The following is a 16,542-nucleotide window of genomic DNA, read 5'->3' as shown; positions in this document are numbered from 1 at the left end:
TTCTACATCCTTCCCATAAAACAAAATGTCCTAATTCACTCCTTTTACATCCTTTCGCATCTCATCAAAGTTAGCCTTTCTCCAATCGAAAATCTCAACCCTAGGTCCAGTTCTGACCCTCCCCATAATTATATTGAAACAAATGGTATTGCGATCACTGGACCCGAAGCATATCTCCGCCACCTGACCTGTCCCATTTCCTAACAGGAGGTCCAGCATTGCCCCTTCTCTAGTAGGTACCTCTATGTATTGCTGCAAAATACTATCCTGCACACATTTTACAAACTCCAAACCATCCAGCCCATTTACAGAATGTGTTTCCCAGTCTATGTGTGGAAAATTGAAATCTCCCACAATCACTACCTTGTGCTTACTACTAATATCTGCTATCTCCTTACATATTTGCTCTTCCAATTCTCGCTCCCCATTTGGCGGTCTATAATACACCCCTATAAGTGTTGCTACACCTTTCCCACTTCTCAGTTCCACCCAAATAGCCTCCCTGGACGAGCCCTCTAATCTATCCTGCCAAAGCACTGCTGTAATATCTTCCCTGACAAGCAATGCAACACCTCCACCTCTTGCCCCTCCAATTCTATCACACCTGAGCAGCCACTGAGGTTACCAGAGTTGGGGTGACTAGCATTCGGACCCAGCGCAGTCAAACCCAGGGTATTGGGAATCTGCAGCGTAGAAACCAAAGATACTAGAGGAGCTCCTCTAGTATCTTTGGCGGCGAATTGGGAAGGCCCCCCGTGCGGCGACGAGGTGCGTAGGCCCCCCGTGCGGCAGCGAGGGAAAAGGGTTAAATAAACTACATACCTTTTCCGTTGTCCTGCACTTCCAATGATCCAAGGATCTGTGGAGCAAATTCCTCTCCACAACTAATATATACCTCACCTGCATTTTAATCCCTCCCCCCCTCCCCCCCCACACCACCAAAGCCTCTGGAATCGCAAGCACAACGCCACCGATGGTAGGTTTTGTAACAACGCCACTATCTCAAATGTTTAACACACCTTGGTGCAGCGAGCAGAGGCCCCCCTACATCTCGAGGCCCTAAGCTTGAGCTTGTCTAACTTATACGTAAATCCGGCCCTGACTGGGTGAGGCAGCATCTCTGGAGAAAAGGTATAGATGATATTTCAGATCAAGACCCTTCTTCAGTAATATTCATGATGTGACATGTATAGACATTCCTGAATGTTACCCAAACCATCATGAGCTACTTTGTGACAGTGCTTGCCCTCTCCTATAACGTCTCTGCTGCCTAGGGTGATGCAGGACAAGACACGAGCTTTTGGACATGGTGTGAAGCTGTTGCAGTCTGTCCCAGCCTGGTAAAAGACAGGATGGAGTGGATGTGGAGAGCATGTTTCCACTAGTCGGAGAGTCAAGGACCAGTGGCCACAGCCTCAAAATTAAAAGACGTTCCTTTAGGAATAGAATAGAATGGAATAGAATGCCTTTTATTGTCATTCAAACAACTTGGTTTGAACGAAAATGCATTTTCTACAGTCTTAACATTACAAACAAGCCCAAGACCCACACTTAACACACTTTACACAAACATCCATCACAGTGAATCTGCAACACCTCCTCACTGTGAGATGGAAGGCAAAAGTCTTACCTCTTCCTTTGTTCTTCTCCCGCGGTCCAGCAGTCCAACTGTAAAGTCGAGGTGAACTGGGGCTCCTGATGTTAAAGCCTCCGTCGGGCGATGGTAAGTCCCGTGGCCGTTGGAGCCGCGCCGGGTGATGTTAGGCCCCCGCTCCAAGTCCTTTAACCCAGCGATTCCGGCGGGAGAAGTTGCCGGCGGGATCAGGGGGTATGGAGAGAAGGCAGGTACGGGATACTGAGTTGGATGATCAGCCATGATCATATTGAATGGCGGTGCAGGCTCGAAGGGCCGAATGGCCTACTCCTGCACCTATTGTCTATGTTTCTATCCTTCAGATTCCTATTAAATATTTTCTCCTTCACTTTAAACCTATGTCCTCTGGTCCTCGATTCACCTACTCTGGGCAAGAGACTCTGTGCATCTACCCGATCTACACCTCAATAAGATCACCCCTCATCCTCCTGCACTCCAAGGAATAGAGTCCCACCCTACTCAACCTCTCCCTATAGCTCAGACCCTCTGTTGGGTCCCAGCATCACACGGGAGGGCTGGTCCTCCAACGCAATATTCCACCTCTCCACCAATTCCAATATTATTGACCAGTGGGGTGGGGGGGGGGGGGGGTCTGGAGTGCTAGTATGGGTGTTGTGGGCTGAAGGGACTGGTTTCCAGAGGGCTAGTATGGACATTGTGGGCTGAATACAGATTCTTGGGCTGGTGGCTCAGTCACTCAAGCCTGTTGTGCTGGCAGCTCACTCACTCGCGGCTGGTGGGCTGGCAGTTGACTCACGACTATTCCTTGAAATTCCATTTCAAGCAGGGTGCAAAGTCACTAAAGACAGCGAGTCGTGACCTCTCCCTCCTCCATATTTCAGAGACTGAGCCACGCCCACACTTCTGGGTTTTATAGTCCTCCCCCCTCCCACCACAAGGGGCGTGGCCTTCATGGCATGATTGACAGGAGAGAGAATCTCGACATTTTTAAAACACTAATAACTCTTTTTTTTTCATCGATGGGAAAAATCCTTGGCACCTGATGAGCAGAGGGGGACTCTGAGTAAGATGGCCAAAAATCACAGCCGTTCACGGTAGCGCTTTTTTCAAAAATCAATATAAAGCGCAAACAGGAAGTGGTCAAGATTAAACTTTTAATTATATAGAAGGCAAGGCAACTTTAATTAGGCAAGGCAACTTTAGCATTTCCAAACCAAAGGCAACACAGCTTTAGCATTTCCAAACTATATTTTCAAACCACATTAAGGGCACTGATAGGTCAATGAAACCACTCACAGTTTAGTAGACATGTGTTCAGTGTTATTCCCAGCTCAGACTGAGAGACGTGACACTCTCGCTCCCCATCTTGCAGAGACTGACTGAGGCACTCAACACTTCCGGGTTTTATAGTCCCTCCGGAAGGGGTGTGGCCTTCAGGAGAGAGAATCTCAACATTTTTTAAACATTAATAACTCTTTTATTTTTCATTGATGGGAAAAATCCTCTTGTCCTGCGCAGCGGAGGGGGACTGAGTAAGATGGCCAAAAATCACAGCTGTAAGTGGCAACGTTTTTTCTAAAATCAATATACAGAACAACAGGAAGTGGTCAAGATCAGACTTTTAGTAATATAGATATAAAATTCTTAGAGGATTGGACAGGCTAGATCAGGGGTGTCAAACTCATTTTAGGTCATGGGCCGGATTGGGTAAAACGCGACTTCATGCGGGCCAGATCAGTTGTGCACGCGCGAACGCACACGTGCACGCTCCCACAGATTTTGTCGCCTTCGTTTTTTCAACCTGCTCTCATGTGTCTCAGCCTCTGCTATAACTACAAAGTGTTTCACTTTTCAAATGTTGTTTCTTCTGAAGAAGATTGCCTAGCAAGCATTACTTTTATGATTGGTATTAGCTTACAGTCGTAGGCGACAAGAAAGTTGTGATGAGAGAGAAAAAAAACAATGCTATTTTAGCAAAGATTGTTTTGGGAGATACACCCTTTTGTTAATAAACCATTTGAAATCGAACATTGGCAGACACTAATGTAGACCTAACGAAACAAATTGTTGTTTCGTTAAGTCTACTTCTCCGCCACCATTTTAAAGCTGGCATCCAAGAGAGGTTGTGGCCTCTGTCAGTTGTGTCAGTGCGGGTTTCTGGGACGATTGGGAGACTGGGAAGGGCCTAGAACAGAGTCGCTTTACGGTCGGCTGAGCTCTCTCCTCCGCCATGCTGCTTCACACAGTGTAAAGAGAAAAGTATCCACCGCGCAGCCCGCACCACCACAATGTTGTTGTTTTCTTCACAGCATAAGTGAGTTTGGTATTCCGAAAAACTTAAGGAATCATGGGATTTTTCAAAAGTCATTCACCAGAAAGAAAAAGTGAATGAAGCACTGGATGAAGAAAATGTATATAAATTCTTATCTTTATTCATAATTTATGTGTAAAAATATATTTAATCTGAGGAACGGGTGATGCCGTGTGGTCACATTATAGGAAAATTAATGTATTCCAGACTGGAACACAACGATCATAGTTTCTGAGTTGAATTTCACTATTCTGCTAATTTCAACAATGGAATTCTTCAGCCTCGGGCTCGATCTCGCTCATTCACAGAAGCATAAAGCAATGAAAACACCAAAATAATCTTAGCTTTTAACAAAGGAACAATAAATACAACTATTTCATAGTTTGAAATCTGTATTCACTTACCCAGAAGAATCAAAGCTGGAAAAAACAGAAAAAATTAAGGTGTATGTACACAGCTCCACTGCTTTCCAGCAATGTTTATGCATAGTGACCTTTGACCTGGGCATGCGCAGTCGGAATACCGAACTTGCTTATTTGAACCCAGCCGCTCCGCACTGCGCAACCTAACCCTGCTCAGCACCCGCCCCCTCTCTCCTCATTGCCTGCTCCGCTCAGCTGCCGCCCCCTCCCTCCGAATGGCTTACTCCGCTCAGTGCCCGCCCCCTCCCTCCGAATGGCCTACTCTGCCTATTTTTCTATGTTTCTATGAGAAGGGGTTGAGGCGGAACATAGATTGGCCATGATTGAATGGCAGAGTAGATTCAATGGGCTAAATGGCCTTATTCTGCTCCTGTGACATAAGCATATCCAGGGAACGGAGGGATTAGGATCATGTACAGGTGGATAAAAGTTAGAAACCTAGAACATAGAAAAATAGGTGTAGGAGTAGGCCATTTGGCCCTACGAGCCAGCACCTCCATTCAATATGATAATGGCTGATTATCTAAAATCGGTAGCCCATTCCTGCTTTTTGCCTATATCCCTTGATTCCTTTACCCCAAGAGCTAAATCTAACTCACTTGAATTATCGCAGTCGCTGCATCAAAAAGGCTGGCAGCATCATCAAGGACCCACACCATTCTGGCCACACGCTCATCTCCCCGCTACCTTCAGGTAGAAGGTAAAGGAGCCTGAAGACTGCAACGTCCAGGTTCAGGAACAGCTGCTTCCCCACAGCCATCAGGCTATTAAACTCAACTGAAACAAAACTCTGAACATTAATAGACCATTATCTGTTTATTTGCACTTTATCTGTTTATTTATTCATGTGTGTATATATTTATATAATGGTATATGGACACACTGATCTGTTCTGTATTCATGCCTACTATGTTCTGTTGTGCTGAAGCAAAGCAAGAATTTCATTGTCCTATCTGGGACACATGACAATAAACTCTCTTGAATCTTGAAACATCCAGTAAATTGGCCTGCACTGCCTTCTGCGGCAGAGAATTCCACAGATTTCACAACTCTGGGTGAAAAAGTTTTTCCTCATCTCAGTCCTAAATGGCCTACCCCTTATTCTTAAACTGTGACCTCTTATTCTGGACTCCCCCAACATCGGGAACATTTTTCCTGCATCTAGCCTGTCCAATCCTTTAAAAAATGTATATGTTTCTATGAGATCCCTTCTCATACTTCTAAATTCCAATGAATACAAGCCCAGTTAATCCATTCTTTCATCATACGTCAGTCCCGCCATCCCGGGAATTAACCTGGTGAACCTACGCTGCACTCCCTCAATAGCAATAATGTCCTTCCTCAAATTAGGAGACCAAGATTGCACATAATACTCCAGGTGCGGTCTCACCAGCGCCCTATACAACTGCAGTAGGACTTCCTTGCTCCAAAACTCAAATCCTATTGCAATGAAGGCCAACATGCCAGTAACTTTCTTCACTGCCTGCTGTAACTGCCTGCTTACTTTCAGTGACTGATGTACAAGGACACCCAGGTCTCGTTGCACCTCTCCTTTTCCTAATCTGACATCATTTAGATAGTAATCTGCCTTCCTGTTCTTGCCACCAAAGTGGATAATCTCACATTTATCTACATTATACTTAGACATCATCTGCCCACTCACCCAACCTATCCAAGTCACCCTACTGCTTCATAGCATCCTCCTCGCAGCTCACACTGCCACCCAGCTTTGTGTCATCCACAATGACAATACTGAGGTTTATCTGCTGGTGTACTGCCCAGGCTACCATTGAAATCTCTGAAGATTGGGGTATTAGTTTGAGCAGTGGGACAGTTGCTCCACCTTTCCCCAGCCGTTGCTTTTTCACCCAAAATCTGATCAATGTATTCACTATCACAATGTTTTAAAAATACATTTGGACAGATGCATGGATAAGAAAGCTTTGTCTTGGCATCATGTTTGGTGATGATCAACCGTGATCACACTGAATGGCAGTGCTGGTTCGAATGGCCTACTCCTGCACCTATTTTCAATGTTTCTATGACACTGGGTTCCTACACTGTACTGTTATATTCTATGTTCTGTTCTTTTCCCTCTCACATATATCCCTCCTTTCAGCTACACTTCAGTGCTCCCTCTCCTTGTCTGAACCACGTTTACTTTTCACCTGTAGCCCTTGTCATGTACTCCACGCCTCTCCCAATAATCCCCTTGCCCATATCCACCTACCAGTTGCAAGGGTTTGGTCCAACGCATCCCTTTGGCATTCTTCCCATCTACATCTTCAATCTGAAGAAGGTCCTGATCAAAATGATGCTTGTCCATTCACTTTGTGGTGACGAAGATGCTGACTGATCTACTGAGTACCTCCAGGTCTTTGTTTTTAGACCTAGTTATATTCCCAAGTTGGGTCTGTCGAAGGGAAAGTAGTTTAATATTTGTGGACACTGTTTTAAGTTTATAATTTACTAATTCTGCCCCTTCTGTTCACCTTACTGTAGTTTTTTAGTCAGTCTGAATCGATCTGGTTTAGTCTGAGTGTGGGAACTGCCACAATCTGTTTCCTGTTCCTCTCCCTGTGAAGGGGTGACATTCAGTTTCCACCGCGTATCTCCATAGACTGGATCCCATGCTGCTGGAAGTGCCTTCTGCGGTTAGACAGTCTCTTCCCATTATGCCAAATGTTGGCAGGACCTTGGGCAAAATCCTTCCCCATCGCTCTTCCTCTGACTTGTGAGTCATTTAATTCAAAGTATTTCTTCCAGTTGTAGAGACTGGGCTGTGTGTCAAGTTCTCTAAATATTTTGAACTGACTGCATGTCCCTGTTTGTGTACAGGGTTTGATGCCTATAATAATGATTTACAGCATTGGGCAACTCTGTCAGGGAGTTCACTGCTTGTGTACAGGGTTTGATGCCCGTAGTAAGAGGACAGCTTTGGGCAGCTCAGTCGGGGCGTTCACTGTGTGTGTGTGAAGTGTTGTCTTTGATATTGCTGGCATGTTGCTGTGCCAGTTTGATTATGAAAGTAGTCAATGTATTATTCTACCCTGAAGGATTCACGACTGCAGCCACACATTGGGCCCTGTCCATTCAGTGTTTGATTATTTTGAGGTGAATGTAGAATCTTCTCACCTGCTGCTGTTTCTCCCCTATAGTTATTCTAATTGTTTCTGTTTGATGTGCGAAGGTCTTTGGAGATCTTCTAAAATGTCCCCAGTTTTCTATGGTTTGCGATAGATGGTGTTTGTCATCTTGGTGTTCCAAGTACTGTTTGTGACACCCCTAGCCAATGTCAGTACACATTGCCCTCTCCCCTGTATCCAATAATCATATAACAACTCCAGGACTGTTTGGAGTCTGTAGACTGGGCAATGTTCAGGGACTTTATGGGAAAGTATGAAAGGGTTAGACAGAGTTGACGTGGATAAGCTTTTTACATTGAGAGTAGGGAAGATTCAAACAAGAGGACATGATTTGAGAATTAAGGGACAGAAGTTTAGGGGCAATATGAGGGGGAACTTCTTTACTCAGAGAGTGGTAGCGGTGTGGAATGAGCTTCCAGTGGAAGTGGTGAAGGCAGGTTCATTTTTATCATTTAAAAATAAATTGGATAGGTATATGGACAGGAAAGGAATTGAGGGTTATGGTCTGAGTGCAGGTAGATGGGACTAGGTGAGAGTAAGTGTTCAGCATGGACTAGAAGGGCTGAGATGGCCTGTTTCTGTGCTGTAATTGTTATATGGTTATATGACTCGGCAACGGACCAGAATGAATATGCCACAGTCACTTCAGACTTCATAAAGGAATGTGTGGAGGACTGCATCCCAATAAAAACCTTCAGAGTGTTTCCTAAGCAGAAGCATTGGATGAACCATGAGATCCGCATTCTTCTGAAGACCAGATTCTGGGCATTCAGGACTGGAGATACAGAGGTCTACAAGAAGTCCAGATACGACCTTGGTTAGGCCATCATAAAGGCCAAAAGGGACTTCTGCTCCAAGCTGGAGGATGATACGGATGTTCGACAGCTGTGGCGGGGCTTGAATGCAATCACCTCCTACAAGGCAAAATCAGGAGGCAGCTCAAATGTCAGCGAAACATCACTCCCTGACGAGCTCAATGCATTTTACGCACGCTTTGATAGGGAGAACACTGATGTGCATTCCCGAGCTCCCATTCGCCGTGATGGTATTTTTCACAGAGTCACGGAAACAGGCCCTTCAGCCCAACTTGCCCCATGCCCACCAACATGTCCCATCTACACTGGTCACACAGTCACCCAGCACGGAAACAGGCCCTTCAGCCCACCTTGCCCATACGGGCCAACATGTCCCATCTACACTAGTCACAGAGTCACCCAGCACGGAAACAGGCCCTTCGGCCCAACTTGCCCCATGCCCACCAACATGTCCCATCTAAACTAGTCACAGAGTCACGGAAACAGGACCTTCAGGAGGTTGCAGCCAAAACACACACCCCTCAACATCAGCGGCACCACGGTGGAGAGAGTGGAGAGCATAAAGTTCCTCGGAGTGCAAATTACAGACAGTCTCACCTGGTCCAGGAACAACACTGGGACCGTCAAACGGGCCCATCAGCGACTGCACTTCCTGAGGAAACTAAAACAGGCCTCACTCCCCACCAACATCCTCAGGACTTTCTACAGGGGTACGGTGGAGTCTGTACTCACGTACTGCATAAATACGTGGTACTCCACCTGCAACTGCTCGGACAGGAAGGCTCTGCAGAGGGTAGTGAGGGGAGCAGAGAGGATCATTGGCGTCTCCCTACCCTCGGTACAAGAACTGTTCCAGAGCCGCTGTCTGAAAAAAGCTCTGAGAATAGCTAAGGACAAACTGCACCCCCTCCACATACACCTGGATCTCCTGCCATCAGGCAAGAGATATCGAAGCATCAAAGCCCGGACTACAAGACTGCTAAACAGCTTCCTACCACAGGCTGTGAGGCTGCTAAACAGTCACTCTGTACTCACAGTCACCTGATTCTGCGGCTGGCACGGACACTTTAATAACTCTGACACTGGCCACTCAAATCAGCTGCCCCTGGACATTTTAATGACTGTTTTTACTGTATTTTAATGTTGCTGTTTTACCTGCTTTTAACTATTTATACTGTTTCATCAGGGACTGGATTGTTTTTAACTGTTATTATGTGTGAAATGTTTTAAGTTTTATGTGCGATGCTCAGGTATTCCCTGGGAAACATCTTCTCATTTTGCACTGTACAACTGTTGACAAGATGACAATAAAAGTTGATTTTTTTTAATATATTTTTTTATTAAAGGTAATCAATTACAATGCTTCAAACAACTTTATATCAAATTAATTCAATTTGCATTAAGTAAAACACTAGTAATACTTATCTACTATTTTTTTAGAAATAATGATAGAGAAAGAATAGAACAGTTATAAATCATTAAGAGAGTGATTAAATAATAATTTGATTATATATAAGAAAGAAAAGAGAAACGAAAAAAAAAATAAAAAATTTTAGTAACCACAATATGTATTATTAATAACACTACTACAAGTGATAGTATCAATAAAGACATATATGTTAATTCCAATATAAAAATGAATTATTCTCACCAAATCCCGCAGGGTGCACGCCGAGCTGTGTTGCCAAGAACAGCTACTTCTCTAAATACTGTATATATGGAGACCATATCTGTTCAAAAGAATTATACTTGTCCAATAGGACAAATCTAATTCTTTCCAGATGTAACGTCTCCATCATCTCTGTTGCCCACATTTTGGTTGTGGGGGATAATGTTCCCTTCCAAAATTTCAATATGATTTTTTTTCCAATTATCAAACAGTAATCAAAGAAATTTCTTTGATTTACTGTAAGTGATAGATGTAAATCCGGAATTCCAAATATTATTAGCTTTGGGTTAGGGTCCAATTTAACTTTGATGACTTCAGAAATAACTTTAAAAATTTCTGTCCAGTAATAATTCAATTTAGGACATGTAACGAAACTATGTATTAAATTTGCCTCTGCTTTCTTGCACTTATCACAAATAGCGGAGAGATTCGGAAAAATACTATTTAATTTAGTTTTCGAATAATGTAACCTATATAATACTTTAAATTGTATCAGTATATGTCTGGCGTTTAATGAACACCGGTGTATTCGTTGTAGACTTTCTTCCCAGTTTTCTTTTGTTATAGCCAATCCCATTTCATTTTCCCATGCTTGACGATATACTTCCGTTATTGGATTCTCCTTATCCAAAATGATGTTATATATATAGGCTATTAATTTTTCTGTATTTGGATATAAATTAAACAGTTCGTCTAACAATCCTGCTTCTTTATTTTTATAATCTTGTGTATTGGATTTAATATAATCTCTAATTTGTAAATACCTAAACAAATGTTGTGGAGACAATCCATAAATATCTTGTAACTCCTGGAATAAAAGAAATTTTCCTTTTCTATACAGGTGTTCTATCCTTGTAATTCCTAAATCATCCCATTGTTTAAACCCCCCATCTAATATAGCAGGTTTAAACGATGGATTATTCATAATTGGTAATCTAAATGAGAGATTATCCAAGTGTAGAGTCTTAACTATTTGTTTCCAAATACGTCTATTATTATATATTATTAGGTTGTCTTTATAATATTTTTTTTGTACTTCCGTTGGTGCAAAAATTATCGAACCTACATTGAAAGGTAGACAGTCCTCCTTTTCTATATTTAACCATGTCGGTTCATGATCCATATTTACCCACCAGAAATTCATATTCTTAATCTGAACAGCCCAAAAATAATATAAAAAGTTTGGAAGAGCTAATCCTCCATTTATCTTAGCTTTGCATAGATGTTTTTTATTTATTCTGTGATTTTTATAATCCCAAATAAAACTATTGACAATATTATCAATTTTTAAAAAAAAAGTTTTCGGAAGAAAAAAAGGAATAGCCTGAAACAAATATAACAACTGCGGTAGAAATACCATCTTTATGGCACTTATTCTACCAATCATGGATATAGGAAGTGTTTTCCAATATAAAATATTTTTTCTAAGTTTATCTAATAGTTGAGGATAGTTGGATTTTATTAATGAGTTATGAGTTTTAGTTACGTTAATCCCTAAATATTTAAGTTTGTCTGTAACTACTTTTAATGGGTATTGTTGTAATGTATTTAGATTTATTCCTGTTATTGGCATAATCTCGCTTTTATCCCAATTAATCCTATACCCAGAAAATGCACCAAACTTAGTTATAATGTTTAGCAGGTTGGGAATACTAATTTCCGGTTTTGTAATATAAATCAAAACATCATCTGCATATAAAGAAATTTTATTAATTGTTGTATCAGTATTATAGCCAAAAGTTGATTTGATTTGATTTGATTTGATTCAGCCCAACGTGGCCCATGCCCACCAACATGTCCCATCTACACTAGTCACAGAGTCACCCAGCACAGAAACAGGCCCTTCGGCTCAACGTGCCCACACTGGCCAACGTCCAATCTACACTAGTCACAGAGTCACGGAAACAGGCCCTACAGCCCAACTAGCCCACACCGGCCAACATGTCCCATCTACACTAGTCTCAGAGTCACCCAGCACAGAAACAGGCCCTATAGCCCAACTAGCCCACACCGGCCAACATGTCCCATCTACACTAGCCACAGAGTCACCCAGCACAGAAACAGGCCCTTCAGCCCAACTAGCCCACACCGGCCAACATGCCCCATCTACACTAGTCGCAGAGTGATGGAAACAGGCCCTTCAGCCCAACTTGCCCAAACCTGCCAACATGTCCCATTTACAGAAGTCCCACCTGCCTGTGTTTGGCTCATATCGCTCCAAACCTGTCCTATCCATGTATCTGTCCAAGTGTTGTGATAGTCCCAGCCTTAACTACTACCTCCGGCAGCTCGTTCTATACACCCACCACCCTCTGTGTGGAAAGAGTGGATAGGGGAGAACCAGTGGATGTGTTATATCTGGACTTTCAGAAGGCTTTCGACAAGGTCCCACATAAGAGATTAGTATACAAACTTAAAGCACACGGTATTGGGGGTTCAGTATTGATGTGGATAGAGAACTGGCTGGCAAACAGGAAGCAAAGAGTAGGCGTAAACGGGTCCTTTTCAGAATGGCAGGCAGTGACTAGTGGGGTACCGCAAGGCTCAGTGCTGGGACCCCAGCTATTTACAATATATATTAATGATTTGGACGAGGGAATTGAATGCAACATCTCCAAGTTTGCGGATGACACGAAGCTGGGGGGCAGTGTTAGCTGTGAGGAGGATGCTAGGAGGCTGCAAGGTGACTTGGATAGGTTGGGTAGTGGGCAAATGCATGGCAGATGCAGTATAATGTGGATAAATGTGAGGTTATCCACTTTGCTGGTAAAAACAAGAAAGCTGACTATTATCTAAATGGTGGCCGATTAGGAAAAGGGGAGATGCAGCGAGACCTGGGTGTCATGGTACACCAGTCATTGAAAGTAGGCATGCAGGTGCAGCAGGCAGTAAAGAAAGCGAATGGTATGTTGGCATTCATAGCAAAAGGATTTGAGTATAGGAGCAGGGAGGTTCTGCTGCAGTTGTACAGGGTCTTGGTGAGACCACACCTGGAGTATTGCGTACAGTTTTGGTCTCCAAATCTGAGGAAGGACATTATTGCCATAGAGGGAGTGCAGAGAAGGTTCACCAGACTGATTCCTGGGATGTCAGGACTTTCTTATGAAGAAAGACTGGATAGACTCGGATTGTACTCGCTAGAATTTAGGAGATTGAGGGGGGATCTTATAGAAACTTTCAAAATTCTTAAGGGATTGGACAGGCTAGATGCAGGAAGATTGTTCCCGATGTTGGGGAAGTCCAGGACAAGGGGTCACAGCTTAAGGATAGAGCGGAAATCCTTTAGAACTGAGATGAGAAAAACATTTATCACGCAGAGAGCGGTGAATCTCTGGAACTCTCTGCCACAGAAGGTAGTTGAGGCCAGTTCATTGGCTATATTTAGATGTTAGATGTGGCCCTTGTGGCTAGAGGGATCAGAGGGTATGGAGAGAAGGCAGGTACGGGATACTGAGTTGGATGATCAGCCATGATCATATTGAATGGCGGTGCAGGCTCGAGGGGCCGAATAGCCTACTCCTGCACCTATTTTCTATGTTTCTATGTTTCTATGTTAGGTTGACATTCTCGATGTGAACAATTTGTGAACCAGCGAGCTGGTGTGGAATAAAAAATGGAATCATGAATAGAAAAATAACAAAAAATGGGTCGACATGGTGGCACAGCGGTAGAGTTGCTGCCTCACAGCGCCAGGGAACCGGGTTCCATCCTGACTACGGGTGCTGTCTGTACAGAGTTTGCACGTTCTCTCCATGATCTGCCCCGGGCGCTCCGGTTTCATCCCACACTCCAAAGATGTGCAGGCTTGTAGATTAATTCCTTTTGGTAATTCGGTAATTGTAAAACTGTCCCTAGTGTATGGGGCGATCACTGATCAGTACGGACTGTGGCCGAATGGTGTGTTTCCGTGCTGTATCTCTAAACTAAACTAAAAAGATGTTTTCACTAGTGGGAGAGTCTAGGACCAGAGGGCACAGCCTCAGAATTAAAGGACATTCCTTTAGGAAGGAGATGAGGTGGAATTTGTGTAGCCATAGGGTGGTGAATCTGGGATTCATTGCCACAGGTGACGGTGGAGGCCAAGTCAGTGGATATATTTAAGGCAGAAATTGTTGATTAGTACGGGTGTCGGGGGTTATGGGCAGGAGAATGGGGTTGGGATGGAGAGGTAGATCAGCTGTGATTGAATGGTGGAGTAGACTCGATGGGCCGAATGGCCTAATTCTGATTCTGTGTGTTATGGTCGTCTCTGACTTAAGGAAATGCAAGCAGCCACTTTATGTAAAGACCATTGAGTCAACAGAGGGCAATTATTGTCCCACAGACAACTACTGCCCCAGGTGGATATCATGATGTGCTGCCCCAGGTGGATATCATGATGTGCTGCAACAAACATTGTCCCACAGACAACTACTGCCCCAGGTGGATATCATGATGTACTGCCCCAGGTGGATATCATGATGTGCTGCAACAAACATTGTCCCACAGACAACTACTGCCCCAGGTGGATATCATGATGTGCTGCAACAAACATTGATCGGCCACTGGTGGATGTGATTATTGGCTTGACTGAAGCTGATTAGAAAATTGTCAGTTGTATAAAAGAGGGAGTTGGGGGAGTGTCTGAGTGCAGTTGTCCTGGGCTGTGGATGGATGGGAGCTGTGGTCCTGGGCTGTGGGTGGATGGGAGCTGTGGTCCTGGGCTGTGGGTGGATGGGAGCTGTGGTCCTGGGCTGTGGATGGGAGCAGTGCTCAGGGTAGAGACAGGGAGTCTCCCCTTGTGTCTGATGTGGATCTACATCTCCAGGGCATGAGGTCGGTGAGAACACTACAGCTTTCTACTGAATTGTGTTTGCTTCTTTGATTAATTCTGCTGACTTTTATTTTCAATTGTTGTCATTTGAAGTGTCCAGGGTTTTTAATGATTATTTTATTTCTGGTGCAACTGGAATTGTGTTGTTTCTGTGCTGTGTCTCCAAACTAAACGGATGTTTCCAGTAGTGGGAGAGTCTCGGACCAAAGGGCACAGTGTCAGAATAAAAGGATGTAACTTTGGAATCTTATTTGTGGAATTCCCTGCCACAGAGGGCAGTGGAGGCCAAATCACTGGATGGATTTAAGAGAGAGTTAGATAGAGCTCTAGTGGAGTCCAGGGATATGGGGAGAAGGCAGGCACGGGTTATTGATTGGGGATGATCAGCCAAGATCACAATGGATGGTGGTGCTGACTCGAAGGGCCGAATGGCCTCCTCCTGCACCTATTTTCTATGTTTCTATGTTTCACAGTGTCAGAATAAAAGGATGTATCTTTACTAAAGTGATATTGCCCTAACCTTATCACAGTGAAGAAAGCGAATGGTATGTTAGCATTCATAGCAAAAGGATTTGAGTATAGGAGCAGGGTGGTTCTACTGCAGTTGTACAGGGCCTTGGTGAGACCACACCTGAAGTATTGCGTACAGTTTTGGTCTCCAAATCTGAGGAAAGCCATTCTTGCCATAGAGGGAGTGCAGAGAAGGTTCACCAGTGATTCCTGGGATGGCAGGACTTTCATATGAAGAAAGTCTGGATAGACTCGGCTTGTACTTGCTAGAATTTAGAAGATTGAGGGGGATCTTATAGAAACTTACAACATTCTTATGGGGTTGGACAGGCTAGATGCAGGAAGATTATTCCCGATGTTGGGGAAGTCCAGAACTAGGGGTCACAGTTTAAGGATAAGAGGGAAGTCTTTTAGGACCGAGATGAGAAAATCATTTTTCACACAGAGAGTGGTGAATCTGTGGAATTCTCTGCCACAGAAGGTAGTTGAGGACAGTTCATTGGCTACATTTAAGAGGGAGTTAGATGTGGCCCTTGTGGCTAAAGGGATGTATGGAGAGAAGGCAGGTACAGGATACTGAGTTGGATGATCAGCCATGATCATATTGAATAGCGGTGCAGGCTCGAAGGGCCGAATGGCCTCTACTCCTGCTCCTATTTTCTATGTTTCTAACTGAAATTGAATCTGGCTGATGTAAATGTAGAAACCAAGACCTGTAGATGCTGGTTTATACCTAAGATAGACACATTGCTGGGTATATCAGTGCGTCAGGCAGCATCTCTGGAGAAACAAGAGATTTGGGGATGGAATAAAAGGGTTCTTACCCAAAATATCACCCATCCTTTTCCTCCAAAGATGGTGCCTGACCTGCTGAGTTTCTCCAGCACTCTTATCATGGTCTCCTCTATATCCCGCAGCTCTGCTCTTACTCCCCATCCTCCTACTCGTAACAAGGACAGAGTCCTCCATGTCTCCCATTGCATGCAGTGAAGAAAGCAAATGGCCTGTTGGCCTTCATAACAAGAAGAATCGAATATAGGTGCTGGCTCGAACGGGCCAAATGGCCTCCTCTGGCGTCTATTGTCTATCACAGGTAACAGACTACTGACCGACATCTACTACAAACCCACTGACCCCCATGGCTATCTGGACTACACTGGCCACATCTGTGCCCCGGATGAAGTGTTCCAAACCAGGGCATTGGAGATGTCCTCATTCTTTAGGGAATGGGGGTTCCCCTC

This window comes from Amblyraja radiata, chromosome 11 (assembly GCF_010909765.2).
Source record: "Amblyraja radiata isolate CabotCenter1 chromosome 11, sAmbRad1.1.pri, whole genome shotgun sequence".
Classification (NCBI taxonomy): Eukaryota; Metazoa; Chordata; class Chondrichthyes; order Rajiformes; family Rajidae; genus Amblyraja; species Amblyraja radiata.
The sequence above is the reverse complement of the archived record's forward strand: the minus strand, read 5'-3'. Positions refer to the sequence as shown.